Source organism: Procambarus clarkii, chromosome 44, assembly GCF_040958095.1.
Source record: "Procambarus clarkii isolate CNS0578487 chromosome 44, FALCON_Pclarkii_2.0, whole genome shotgun sequence".
Taxonomy (NCBI): domain Eukaryota; kingdom Metazoa; phylum Arthropoda; class Malacostraca; order Decapoda; family Cambaridae; genus Procambarus; species Procambarus clarkii.
In genome coordinates, this window is record NC_091193.1 from 9712542 (window position 1) to 9727265 (window position 14724).

The following is a 14724-nucleotide window of genomic DNA, read 5'->3' on the forward strand; positions in this document are numbered from 1 at the left end:
CAAATAGGTGAGCCAACGAGGCCAAAACCTCCCACAAACAAATTTACGACCTGAGCAACAATCTTAAAACGCTTATTGCTTGCGTTAGTCACTCATAAATTACTCTTTTTACATGCAAATTACTAACTCGTAAAATCCAGACTCGAGGGTTGGAACGAGAGGTGCCAGTCCCGGGGGACCAGCCACACTACTGGCAGGTTCCTGCTCTCTCTCTCTCAAGTGTTTCACTTGTTTATTTGACCATATGTGTATGTGCTCACGTGTGTGTATGTGCTCACGTGTGTGTATGTGCTCACGTGTGTGTATGTGCTCACGTGTGTGTATGTGCTCACGTGTGTGTATGTGCTCACGTGTGTGTATGTGCTCACGTGTGTGTGTGTGCTCACGTGTGTGTATGTGCTCACGTGTGTGTATGTGCTCACGTGTGTGTATGTGCTCACGTGTGTGTATGTGCTCACGTGTGTGTGTGTGTGTACTCACCTAGTTGTACCCCACCTAGTTGTGCTTGCGGGGATTGAGCTTTGGCTCTTTGGTCCCAAAATATTATTGCCAACAGCATTTGGTGTTCCCAGGCGGTCACCCATCCAAGTACTAACCAAATCCAACGTTGCTTAACTTCGCTGATCGGACGAGAAGCGGTGTTCTCAACGTGGTATGGCCGTTGGCATATATACTTGTGTGCTTACTTGTGTATATGTACTTGCCTGTGTATGTGTGTTTTCTGTATTATGTATGTATAATAGGAGCGGAGTCCATGCCGGTGTTGCGTACTTTATTTAGTCCTGGTCTAACACGCCCTTGTCCTTGTAAACAGCGTTCTTATATTTTCCAGCATGTCAACTGTTGACGATATCATTATGTATGTGTAGATACCGTGTTTTGTTTTTTGCTTATCTGTGTATGTGTACACCGTAGTCACTTGTGTACGTGTACACAGTAGTCACTTGTGTACGTGTTGACAGTGGTTGCTTGTGTACGTAAGGTCACTATTCCTGTTACTCCCTGAACGTGAGGTCACTATTCCTGTTACTCCCTGAACGTGAGGTCACTATTCCTGTTACTCCCTGTGACAGTGTTGACCTGAGTGCAGTCTCTTCGTGTCTCAGTCTGTGCTTAGTGCTGGGGAAGACAGTGCTGGGGGGGGGGGACAGTGCTGGAGGGACAGGTTTTGCCACATCTCCGGGGCTTGTGTCATGTGACTGGGACCTTGTGAGACACCTACACCACGGCGGATGGTTGTGTCTCTCGTGTCCGTGGGTGCTGCCTAGCCCTCACCTCCGGGAATGTACCTGGGTGGGATAGTTCTAACTAGCCGGTGGGCCAGAGGTCCAATTCTTCCCTTATAATTTTTGCCGTTAATTATCTGGGCCAGATGACGATTTTTTTCCTAAGCGATACCCTTCGTTACCTGACCAAATGGGGTCGACTTCTTCTCATGTGACACCCTTCGTTACCTGACCAAAGGGGGTCTACGTCTTCCCATGTGACACTCTTCGTTACCTGACCAAAGGGGGTCGACTTCCTCCAAGAATCAGCTTCCCTTACCCGGACGCGAGCAGAAGAGGCCAAGACTCACCCCCGGCAGTGATCAAAGTATTGTTAGGTCTGAGTAATTGTCTTGAGAGCCTTCCTCTCATGCTGATGCTCGGCTGGTCGGTCTCGCTCACAATGGTCCTTCCATTCATTAAGATATTTTATCTTTGGTTTTACATTTTGTGTTTTGGTTCATACAATGAAAATTTGTGGTGTTATCGGCGTCTCAAGATTTTCCTTTACTGTTGTTGAGATTGTGTTGTTCCTGGTGTTGTTCCTGGTGTTGTTCCTGGTGTTGTTCCTCACTCCTGACTCATAAAAACATTAGGACCTCTTCTTGTGTTGTCGGGCCAGTGATTGGTGCTTAACTGTGAGCGAAGCACCACGAGAGTACCAGACACCGGGACACCTCCATCAGAGCTGCGGCAGCCTCCGCCACAGCTGCGGCACCCTCCACCACAGCTGCGGCACCCTCCACCACAGCTGCGGCACCCTCCACCACAGCTGCGGCACCCTCCACCACAGCTGCGGCACCCTCCGCCACAGCTGCGGCAGCCTCCACCACAGCTGCGGCACCCTCCACCACAGCTGCGGCACCCTCCACCACAGCTGCGGCACCCTCCACCACAGCTGCGGCACCCTCCACCACAGCTGCGGCACCCTCCACCACAGCTGCGGCACCCTCCGCCACAGCTGCGGCACCCTCCGCCACAGCTGCGGCACCCTCCGCCACAGCTCATATTAACGCCTTAGAGCACCTGTTTCCTTCAGAACATGATCCGCCAATAGTTTTACAACCCCAAATTACCTGTGAGCACATCGGGCAGAAACCCCCGCAGGAAACCCTGCCCAATAACCCAACCAATCCCCATCCCCAGGCCCACAGTTTGATCCCGGGTCTTCTCGTTAGCCAGGCGGGTGGGGTGAGGACGCTAACCATTACCCAGCGGGGTGCAGGTGTAGGCTGCCTACCTGCGTGTCCACACCCCACCACCTGGTCTATCAGTGACTGTTACAGTCCCACACCAATCATATATTAATTATTAATACAGATGTTTATCGGCCCCGCCGCTCGACTCTACACATGAATTAGTTACTAGTCATGGGTGGTGGGGCTTCAGGTATGCTGGGGCGGGTGTTGGCAGGCATGCCAGCGGGAGAGGAAAGCCAGGATGAGATGTGATGGGATGGGAATGTAAGCTGGGATGGGAAGGGCGGTGATGGGAGGGGGGGAGGGAGGATGGCACATTATCATCAGCTACTTTATACTCTTCACTTCGTAGTATATGAAGGGCTCAGCTGCCTCACTGCCCCTCACCCTACAGCATGTGAGGGGCTCAGCTGCCTCACTGCCCCTCACCCTACAGCATGTGAGGGGCTCAGCTGCCTCACTGCCCCTCACCCTACAGCATGTGAGGGGCTCAGCTGCCTCACTGCCCCTCACCCTACAGCATGTGAGGGGCTCAGCTGCCTCACTGGCCTCACCCTACAGTATGTGAGGGGCTCAGCTGCCTCACTGGCCTCACCTTACAGCATGTGAGGGGCTCAAATACCCAACACTCCCACCAGTGACTGCCTATCACAGGTAAAGTGGTATTAACGCTGTGCCCATCAGTGCTTGTGAGCCCTGGGTTAACTAAGGTTCGAATCCCGGTCGGATTATAGAGTTATTAAGAGTATTAAGTATGTCAGAATGGGAGATCAATGACTAGCGCGAATCTTCTCTTTATTTTTCTTACGTTGTCTTCACTTGAGAAGGAAGTAGAAAAATTAACTCTCCAAAGGTCATTTTACAATTGTATTTGGCCTCTCGCTAAGAGATGCGTTTCGTTAACTCTAGTAAACGTTATGAGTGGAATCAGAGATGGATTTAGGAGTCCATCGATCTCTGGCTCGGTGAACCGCAGTGGGAACCTCATACTGAGACGTCAGGTTTTTGTTTTTGATGATTTTTGTCTCTTTGTTGTGGCGGTGTCGGTCAGCAAGTTCGACAAATACATCGACAAAAGAAGCCTGGAGGTTGGCGAGGCGCTATACATCAGACTGAGCCAACAGTCAACAGTCAACTTACACTCTCACATCTTCCAGAACACGACGAAATACAGTATACTCCCTCAGCCTGCAGGGAAACAATACAATATACTCCCTCAGCCTGCAGGGAAACAATACAATATACTCCCTCAGCCTGCAGGGAAACAATACAATATACTCCCTCAGCCTGCAGGGAAACAATACAATATACTCCCTCAGCCTGCAGGGAAACCAGAATCCCTAAAACAGCGTTTGGAATTTGCAATCCACGGATCCGGGATCAATTCCAGGCCGATAAGGAACAAATGGACAGAATTTCTTTCATTTGATGCATCTGTTCATCTAAAAGTCAAAAGGAAACAACTTTTTTTTTTTGGGGGGGGGGAGAATTAGAGTAGAGGTAGTGAGGTGCAGATAATACTATATTATCTGCACTTCTATATTCTATATTATAGTATACAGAATACTATATTCTCACTGCAACTTCTTACCCATATTGATTGGTAAGTTGCAATGGGCCTATTGGCCCCAAAGTGCTTCCCCTTCACCTCATCCCCGGCTATACATCCGGCAGCGAAAACACTTTTTTGTGTGTACGGACTATTTATGCCCGTGCCACCTCTTGTAATTTGTCACACAGTATATATCCTTTCACGGCCAAAGATCACATTCACTCCAAAACATCTCCCACTTACGGGCTATATTCATGCCCGTGCCGCCTCTTGGCTGGCTTAATCTTCAGCAATCAATCAACACCTTGTAACTATTCAAACTCTGGTTTACGAACCAATGCATCTTTTCTCAAACGTTGGCGGCTTGTTTACGTATATAACACAGTGTATGAGCTCCGACGCACTATGAGGCTGTTTATAACAGTAATAACATTTGCAGGCGAGAAGTCACAATAACGTGGCTGAAATATGTTGACCAAAGCATACGCTAGAAAGTGAAGGGACGACGACGTTTCGGTCCGTCCTGGACCATTCTCAAGTCAATTGTGACATTAATACATCAAGACTGTGATATCAAGTGAATAATAACATATGACTGGCCAGTTCTGATGCTCGTAAACTGTTCAATAAATGTACACAAAGCCGCCAAAGTTTGAGAAAATATGGACAGGTTCGTAAGTACATCTGTAAAGGCTTTTACAATCCCGGCCCAGAACCACACTACTGGGCCTAGTATGCAAGACATGATTTACCTAACAAGCAGAGTGATTTTCGTTATTCTCAAATAGTTCTTTCCAGATCGGTTTATTTAAATTATTCTTATATTAAGAACATACATTACTTAGTTAAATTAGGGTTAGTTAGGTAAATGTTAGTTTTAACTCAATTAAGCCAATAATACGCTTAACAAGCTGCAATACATTCAAGAGGCTAGTCCAGGGTTGTCATACACTCCTTACACTGACTCAGGGTTGCCATACACTCATTACACTGACTCAGGGTTGTCATACACTCATTACACTGACTCAGGGTTGCCATACACTCCTTACACTGACTCAGGGTTGTCATACACTCATTACACTGACTCAGGGTTGCCATACACTCCTTACACTGACTCAGGGTTGTCATACACTCATTACACTGACTCAGGGTTGCCATACACTCCTTACACTGACTCAGGGTTGTCATACACTCATTACACTGACTCAGGGTTGCCATACACTCGTTAGACTGACTCAGGGTTGTCATACACTCATTACACTGACTCGGGGTTGCCATACACTCGTTAGACTGACTCAGGGTTGTCATACACTCATTACACTGACTCGGGGTTGCCATACACTCGTTACACTGACTCAGGGTTGCCATACACTCGTTACACTGACTCAGGGTTGTCATACACTCGTTACACTGACTCAGGGTTGTCATACACTCGTTACACTGACTCAGGGTTGTCATACACTCATTACACTGACTCGGGGTTGCCATACACTCGTTACACTGACTCAGGGTTGTCATACACTCGTTACACTGACTCAGGGTTATCATACACTCCTTACACTGACTCAGTGTGCCATACATTCGTTACACTGACTCAGGGTTGTCATACACTCGTTACACTGACTCAGGGTTACCATGCACTCGTTACACTAACTCAGGGTGCCATACACTCGTTACACTGACTCAGGGTGCCATACACTCGTAACATTGACTCAGGGATGTCATACACTCGTTAAACTGACTCAGGGTTGCCATACACTCCTTACACTGACTCATGGTTGCCATACACCGCATATACTGACTCAGGATTGCCCTACACTCCTTACACTGACTCAGGGTTACCATGCACTCGTTACACTGACTCAGGGTGCCATACACTTCTTACACTGACTCAGGGATGCTATATACTCCTTACACTGACTCAGGGTTGCCATATACTCCTTTACACTGACTCAGGGTTGCCATACACTCCTTAAACTGACTCATGATTGCCATACACTCCTTTCACTGACTCAGGGTTGCCATACACTCCTTTACACTGACTCAGGGTTGCCATACACTCCTTTACACTGACTCAGGGTTGCCATACACTCCTTACACTGACTCAGGGTTACCATACACTCTTTACACTGACTCAGGGTTGCCATACACTCCTTACACTGACTCAGGGTTACCATACACTCTTTACACTGACTCAGGGTTGCCATTCACTCCTTACACTGACTCAGGGTTGCCATAAACTCCTTACCCTGACTCAGGGTTGCCATACACTCCTTACACTGACTCAGGGTTACCATACACTCCTTACACTGACTCAGGGTTGCCATAAACTCCTTACCCTGACTCAGGGTTGCCATACACTCCTTTACACTGACTCAGGGTTGCCATACACTCAGGAGGCTGGTGCAGAGCTATCATACACATTACTCCAGGTGTTAATTGGCATTAATCCGCAGGAAATAGCCCCACGTCCACATATTACCTGTCGGTCCCGCAACTCTTATTCATTATTTATCTCCAACTTAATTTTCAACTGTAAATATGCAAAGTTATTGGCTGTCGGCTCATCAATAGAATAAATTAGCCAATCTACGAGAAGAATCGATAATGACGTAACTAATCAGGGAGGAGAGGGGCTGCCCTCCTGGGGTCTCTGGGGGTCTCCCCAAGGGCGCCCCATGGGGCTAAGCCATCAAAGCCCTTACCTATCCCGGGGCCGCGTTTGGGGTGAGGGTTGGGGGAGAAGACGTCCCTGGGGGCTTATATCGCCCCCTTCCCCCTGAGATCCTCTCCTGGAAATGGCCACACCAATTAACACCAAACGCTTTAGCTAACAGAAATAGTCTTAGGCTACTCTATCCTTTCGGGATGAACAGTCATATTATTATGGCAATAAGCTTACTTGAACTTGATCATGCTTGGTCAATGTTCTCAGATGGCAAGACTTGCCACCACGCCGCCCACCTCACTCTTGACACTCACACCCTCCAACTGACACTCTAACGAACTGAACACCCACACCAGGAATACATTTGACACCTGTCAGTACAGGTGACAAATGCATTCACATAGTACAATACGGTTAAAAGCACAGAGAGTAAACACTTTGAGCTGGGAACTCCACAAGGAGGAGTCCTCAGCCCCTTGTTGTTCAGCGTTCTGTTTCTTAAACTTATTCAAGATCTTCCAACTAATAATGAAGACACTGTCATTTGTTATGCTGATGATATATGTTTACAGGCTGCCTCCGAACCTAGAACGTCGGTTCTGTTCGATGCTTGTGCTACTAGAGCTGAGGAATGTGGCCTCCTTATCTTGCGCTCTCATTCCATGTGGTGTTCCACCACCCAATTATCATATAAATGGGCGAGTACTTGAGAGTTGCACATGTGCCACTTACAGATACCTTGGTCTCCCCATAAACGACCCTGGGTACCTGTCTTCTCTAAAGAGGAGACTCTGGGAGAGATTAAAGCCCTTGCTGGTCTTTGTTGGGGTCAATCACGGAATTAACGTGAGACTTGCTAGAATGTTTTATATGCTCTGTGATGGACTACAATATACGCATTTATACGCTCTGTGATTGACTACAATGCCCTACATCTCACACTATATACAGACAAAGAGCTAAAATTCCTTGACACTTTGCAAAATGAATCTTTGTGTCTCATCCTTGGCGCTCCAAAGTTCACGAGAATAATTAATATGAGAGCAGAGATAAAATTACCTACCATAAGTGAGAGAATTGTGTCCATTAGCACAGTTTTCGGCGTGAAGGCATTAAGTAGATCTCGGCAACACATGAAGTTTCAAGCTAAAGTTACTAATGTACTACACTCATCAGAGGTCTACAGAAGGAGAGGGAAATTTGATTATGCTGTTTAATTGGTACTACAAGATAGTCAACTCCATCAAAGTATTAAATATTTACCCGACTAAATTTTTTATTTATTAACCAATTAATCCGTGGGATAACTGGGATCTATCAGTTGATTTTGTAAATGCCCCCAAGAATGATGTGTACACTCCACATTATTAAAACTGTTAACACTGTGCAGCATCACTGAGAGTACTCAGGTTATGGGTAACGATGTGTATCAGTGCTATACCGACGCTTCTACAGAAGGCTAGTACGACTCAAACCGAACTTGCAGGCATATACCTAGCCACTGAATATTTAAAATACAAAGGCAGTGGAATTATATACTGTGACTCCCAGAGTGCATTCCTCGTTGAACGCACTTAGTATTAACACCCAGAAAATAGTCAGTGATATTCGGATAAATGTTTTAGCTGCTAAACAAAACAGATTTGAGATTAAATTGTTCCTGGCACTCTGCTCCTGGCAGAGTGTTGGTCGAGCGGTTAAGGGATCCTGTACGCCAGCAGAGTGCTCCTGGCAGTATGGGTTCGAGTCACTTCTGGGGTGTGAGTTTTCAATTGCATATAGTCCTGGGGACCATTCAGGCTTGTTCGCATATATATATATATATATATATATATATATATATATATATATATATATATATATATATATATATATATATATATTAAAAGCACTACAGTCACCTTTTGTAGTTGATTGCTCAACAAATCACTGAACTATTTGTTCAACAAATCTTGTCCACGTAGGACAGAAGAAAATGTATATATGATGGTTAGCATTGTAAATGTGTGGCCACGTCTGTGGTAGAAAAAAAACTAAAAAAAAAAGTACCACCACATGTGCCATCCTCCTTAACCCCCCCTCCCCCCCCCCTCCCCCCCCCTGGGCACTTCACATAATTTATCCGTCATATTTGCATATATTCTAGTTGTTGGGGGATGTCCTGTAGTTGGTGGGGGAGGTCCTGGTTGTTGAAGGAGGTCCTCATAGTTGGTGTGAGAGGTCCTGGTTGGTGAGGGGGGGAGCTGAGCTGTTGGAGGAGGGGCTAGGATGGGAGGGGGGGTGGTGGCTGGGTTATGTGGGAGGGGACGGCCCCTCTGGGAGGGGTGAGGAGCGTCCATCATCATTAAGACACAGCGGGAGATGCTTCTTCAGCCACTCCCGACCTAACTATTAAAAGCTTCAGGTGAGGCGAATACCAACAGTGGATATCAGTGACCGATTTGTTATGGCTAGAATCATGTGTCCAGGTGCCTGTGGGGGCCCCCACAAGTGATATCAGTTGGCCATGTGGTCAGGGACCTGTGGGGCCCCACAAATGATAGTTGCCCATGTGCCCAGGCACCTGTGGGGGCCCACAAATGTCGCAGGGTATGTGCCCAGGCACCTGTGGGGGCCCACAAGTGACACTGGGTCATGTGCCCAGGCGCCTGTAGTGTGAGGGGAAGGGGTCACTGGCCCATGGAAGGTCACTGGTCACTGGAAAGAGGTCACTTAAGCACCTATTTAGAAGAACAATTCGTCAAACAGTGTAAAAAGAACAAGAGATGTTTAAGAAATTATAAAGTACATATATCAGGGCGTGCAAAAATATATCTTAAAGTGTTCTTTCAGATATATCAATCCAAGATTCGGAATAAGAGTTAACCATCTACTAGAGAAAACCCCTGATTAATACCTGTAAGTGAACAACATTGTAATAGACATTTGTTTACAGCCTGAGAAAACAACGATTAATTAAGCATTAACAATGTGGTTACACTAAGGGAAGTTCGTGTTTAACAAATTCAGTTTTTTTTTCCAGTATATTTTAACTTGATAGTGGAAAGGATTGCGATGTTCAGTACCTTGTCTTTAACGAAGCCTTTGTTACTGTGCCTCACAAGAGCCTCCTTAGCAAGATAGAGGCACATGGTACTGTAGATGGAGATTCAAAGATGGATTAGGGCATAAGCTTATTTCAAAATCAAAGTGAGGGTTTGCAGGAGTGAAGTTAATTTCTACTAGGAAACTGTTGCAAGTGATGTGCTCCTAGACTGTGTTCTGAATCCTCTGTTGTTAGCCAGATATATAAACGATTTGAACACATGATTATGTAACACCATTTGCAAATTTGCTGACAATGTACTAATAGTAGGGAGGGTAATAAATGTTTATTGTTCAAATAACTGAGAATAGTCTGGGAAAGATGCCTCTGAATAATCTATATTATGTTTGTTATATTTTAATTCGACAAACATTGAATGAATATACGTTAAGTCACCACAACTGGGATGGAACCTAGACACCCAACCCACACTCTTAAGTCACAACAACTGGGATGGAACCTAGACACCCAACCCACACTCTTAAGTCACCACAACTGGGATGGAACCTAGACACCCAACCCTCACTCTTAAGTCACCACAACTGGGATGGAACCTAGACACCCAACCCACACTCTTAAGTCACCACAACTGGGATGGAACCTAGACACCCAACCCACACTCTTAAGTCACCACAACTGGGATGGAACCTAGACACCCAACCCACACTCTTAAGTCACCACAACTGGGATGGAACCTAGACACCCAACCCACACTCTTAAGTCACCACAACTGGGATGGAACCTAGACACCCAACCCACACTCTTAAGTCACCACAACTGGGATGGAACCTAGACACCCAACCCACACTCTTAAGTCACCACAACTGGGATGGAACCTAGACACCCAACCCACACTCTTAAGTCACCACAACTGGGATGGAACCTAGACACCCAACCCACACTCTTAAGTCACCACAACTGGGATGGAACCTAGACACCCAACCCACACTCTTAAGTCACCACAACTGGGATGGAACCTAGACACCCAACCCACACTCTTAAGTCACAACAACTGGGATGGAACCTAGACACCCAACCCACACTCTTAAGTCACCACAACTGGGATGGAACCTAGACACCCAACCCACACTCTTAAGTCACCACAACTGGGATGGAACCTAGACACCCAACCCACACTCTTAAGTCACCACAACTGGGATGGAACCTAGACACCCAACCCACACTCTTAAGTCACCACAACTGGGATGGAACCTTGACACCCAACCCACACTCTTAAGTCACCACAACTGGGATGGAACCTTGACACCCAACCCACACTCGACAAATGAAGATAGAGACGACGTTGCTCTCCATCTTGAACTATTTTCTTTTTCGTTTCCTTTATTTTTTTATTTTCTGTATTCTTTCTATCGCAACTTAAATATAATTGGCGGGAATAGTGTATCCTGTGTCGCTGTCTCTTCTAGCTTTATCCAACAGAGGTTCAGTGATATCTATTATCTCAATATTTTCCTCATTGACAGCAGCCTCAAGGTCAGAAAAGTTGTCACATATTGATCATTTACATAAAGACATATAAGAGAGGAGTTTGATTATCTTTGGGTTACAAAGTCCACATATTTACTGTGGTGAGTTTTTCATGAAATTATTACAAAGTATTTTCTGATACAGGCAGATTGTCATTATACATAACTTTGCATGTCTTTTACATGACTTGTATTTAATTAGAGTAATTATGTTTTATGTGTTCGTATAAACAATAACTAAATACCGGTTGGCAGGCATCAAGTACTGCCACCATGTCCTGTGCTGGCATTCACCGACATAATATCAAGTACATAGATCTTTGTTTCAAGTACTTTATTTCGGTCGAATAAAGCTCAAACACTAGCTAAAGAAAATAAGATTTTGTATGGTAATAAAAATAGCATTAACAAAGATAGGAAAAAAGTTGGGCCTGTTCGGTGAATGTGGCTTTGTTGTGATAGTGTTATTTTGAGGTTATCTTGAGATGATTTCGGAGCTTTAGTGGTCCCGCGGCCCGGTCCTCGACCAGGCCTCCACCCCCAGGAAGCAGCCCGTGACAGCTGACTAACACCCAGGTACCTATTTTACTGCTAGGTAACAGGGGCATAGGGTGAAAGAAACTTTGCCCATTGTTTCTCGCCGGTGCCCGGGATCGAACCCGGGACCACAGGATCACAAGTCCAGCGTGCTGTCCGCTCGGCCGACCGGCTCCCGGTACACAAACTAAAGAAACAAAAAATAAACTAATGAAGCCAGATTACACAGCTTCATGAACAACCACACGTAAGGGACTCAGACTTAAGTGTTTACAGTTTGAAGTCAATACCATGAGACGTTCTTGAGGGACTGAACGTTGACCTGCCACAAGGGAATTAAACAAAAATAACTACAAAATCAGTAAAGTAATCCTGCCGAGGACACCAAATGACTAAAATTATTTTCTAGCGCTAAAACAAAGCAGCCGTGTGACGCGTGTGTGTGTGTGTGTGTGTGTGTGTGTGTGTGTGTGTGTGTGTGTGTGTGTGTGTGTGTGTGTGTGTGTGTGTGTGTGTGTGTATTCACCTAGTTGTGCTTGCGGGGGTTGAGCTTTGCTCTTTCAGCCCGCCTCTCAACTGTCAATCAACTGTTTCTACTATTACTACTACTATTTTTTTTCCTCACCACACACACACACACACACACACACACACACACCAGGAAGCAGCCCGTGACAGCTGACTAACTCCCAGGTACCTATTTACTGCTAGGTAACAGGGGCATAGGGTGAAAGAAACTCTGCCCATCGCTTCTTGCCGGCGTCAGGGATCGAACCCGGGACCACAGGATCACATGTACAGCGTGCTGTCCGCTCGGCCACCGGCTCCGCTGTGTGTGTACTCACCTAATTGTGCTTGCGGGGGGTTGAGCTCTAGCTCTTTGGTCCCGCCTCTCAACCGTCAATCAACAGGTGTACAGGTTCCTGAACCTATTGGGCTCTGTCATATCTACACTTGAAACTGTGTATGAGTCAGCCTCCACCACATCACTTCCTAGTGCATTCCATTTGTCAACCACTCTGACACTAAAAAAGTTCTTTCTAATATCTCTGTGGCTCAATTGAGCACTCAGTTTCCACCTGTGTCCCCTAGTTTTTTTTCTACCACAGACGTGGCCACACATTTACAATGCTAACCAGCATATATACATTTTCTTCTGTCCTCCATGGACAGGGTTAGAGATGTGTTAAACATATAGTTCAAGGGGTTTATTGAACAATCAACCACAGAAGGGGATTTGGTGCTTTTAAAATGCTAAGCTAACCTACATACGTAAATACATAGATACACAGATTTACGTATGCCCTACATAAAGTGTTCGATGTGTCTTTTACATAGTGTCATTAATGTGCATTTACAAAGGTGAAATGTAATTCTGATCAGCTTCCATATATACTTTATACACATACATATACATACACACACACATATACGTACATATACATAAATACATACATATATACACACACATGCATTCACATACATTTGTCTCTTTTACTTTGACAGGGTGAGATAGCTGATAGAGAAACTAGTGTGCAATTAAGCACTTAATCACTGAAGGTGATTAAGGTGCTTTTACAAGCTCAGGTTATATAGTTACATCACATACAAACATTGTATAATTGATACATTACATGGTTAATCTTGGGTACAAGTCCAATATATCATCAAGTGTTCCAGTACTCATATAGTAATTACACAGTTCAGCATACCTTAGCCCAGGAGGGCGAAAGTCAGTCAATATGGGACATTCTACAATATAATGTTCAAGAGAGTGCATATTTTCTCTTTCACAAAGTTGACACATTGTGTACTCGACATTTGGGTTCTGAGAAAGCTGCCAGATACGTCTATATCCCAGGCGTATTCTGGCCACTATAACATCACATTGCCGGGTTCTTGTTTTATTAGTCCCATATGTGAATGTCTCCTCACGATATCTATCATAATATTTAATGCTACAACTTTCAGGTGTGTGTGAATTTATTAGGTCGGTGAGATCTTCATTAGATATTTGTTTAAGTATTCCCTTTGTCACTGCTAATGAAACAACTATATCAATTTCTACCACTGGTTTTCTACAGGCTGTCTTTGCAAGCATATTAACAGTGTCATGCCTTGAGATGCCAACATGTGATGGTATCCATAGGAATTTAATTTCAAATCTGTTTTCTTTATCAGCTGAAACATTCATTCGAATATCACTGACTATTTTCTGGGTGTCACTACTATGTGCGTTCAATGCCAGGAGTGCACTCTGCGAGTCACAGTATATAAGTCCACTGCCTTTGTCTTTTGAAAATTCAGTGGCAAGGTATATGCCTGCAAGTTCATTCCCTCATGTGTGGTGGGAAACTGTGTCAAGGTTCCACTCACTCACTGTCTGAGGCCTGAACACGTGTAACTTTGGTTTGTCAGAGAAGTGGCTGGCTTCCCAACACTTACATTAACACTGCCTTTTAGTAACGTCGTTGGTGACATTAGTTCTGATCAACCATTCTTCACCGAGCTAACAATCACGATCTAAACTGCCCACTTTTCCTATCACCACGCCTAATCTAACAACTGGGATTCGATCCCCGGGCGGACAGAAATGGTTGGGCATATTTCCTTTCACCTGATATACCACATTTTACTGAGTAACAAATAGGTACCTTATTAAGCAACTGTTGAGGGCTGCATCCTGGGGAAGGTCAGTAGTTTCGGCATAAGGGGACTTAGACATGAACCTAAGTACAGGCTTACTGTCCCCGATAATGGGATTTTGAATGATGTCAGACGTATCCGCAGACGAATCCCAACCGGTTAAACACGCGTTCTAAACTATGGGGGCAAGGGCAACGCTGTGCAGATTTGTTCATTCAAAGGTTCCTGGAAGAATTTAAAGTGGATTACATATTAGGTCAAATCCTCATGTAGCTATTATGCTCA

General features: G+C 45.3%; 1 non-coding gene across 1 annotated transcript; it reads right to left on the minus strand.

Moving 5' to 3' along the window:
* Nucleotides 1–547: 547 nt before the first annotated feature.
* Nucleotides 548–666, minus strand: LOC123745446 (5S ribosomal RNA). The gene has a single exon (XR_006771337.1). It is a non-coding gene; the product is annotated as a 5S ribosomal RNA (ribosomal RNA).
* Between the last annotated feature and the right edge of the window lie 14058 nt (nucleotides 667–14724).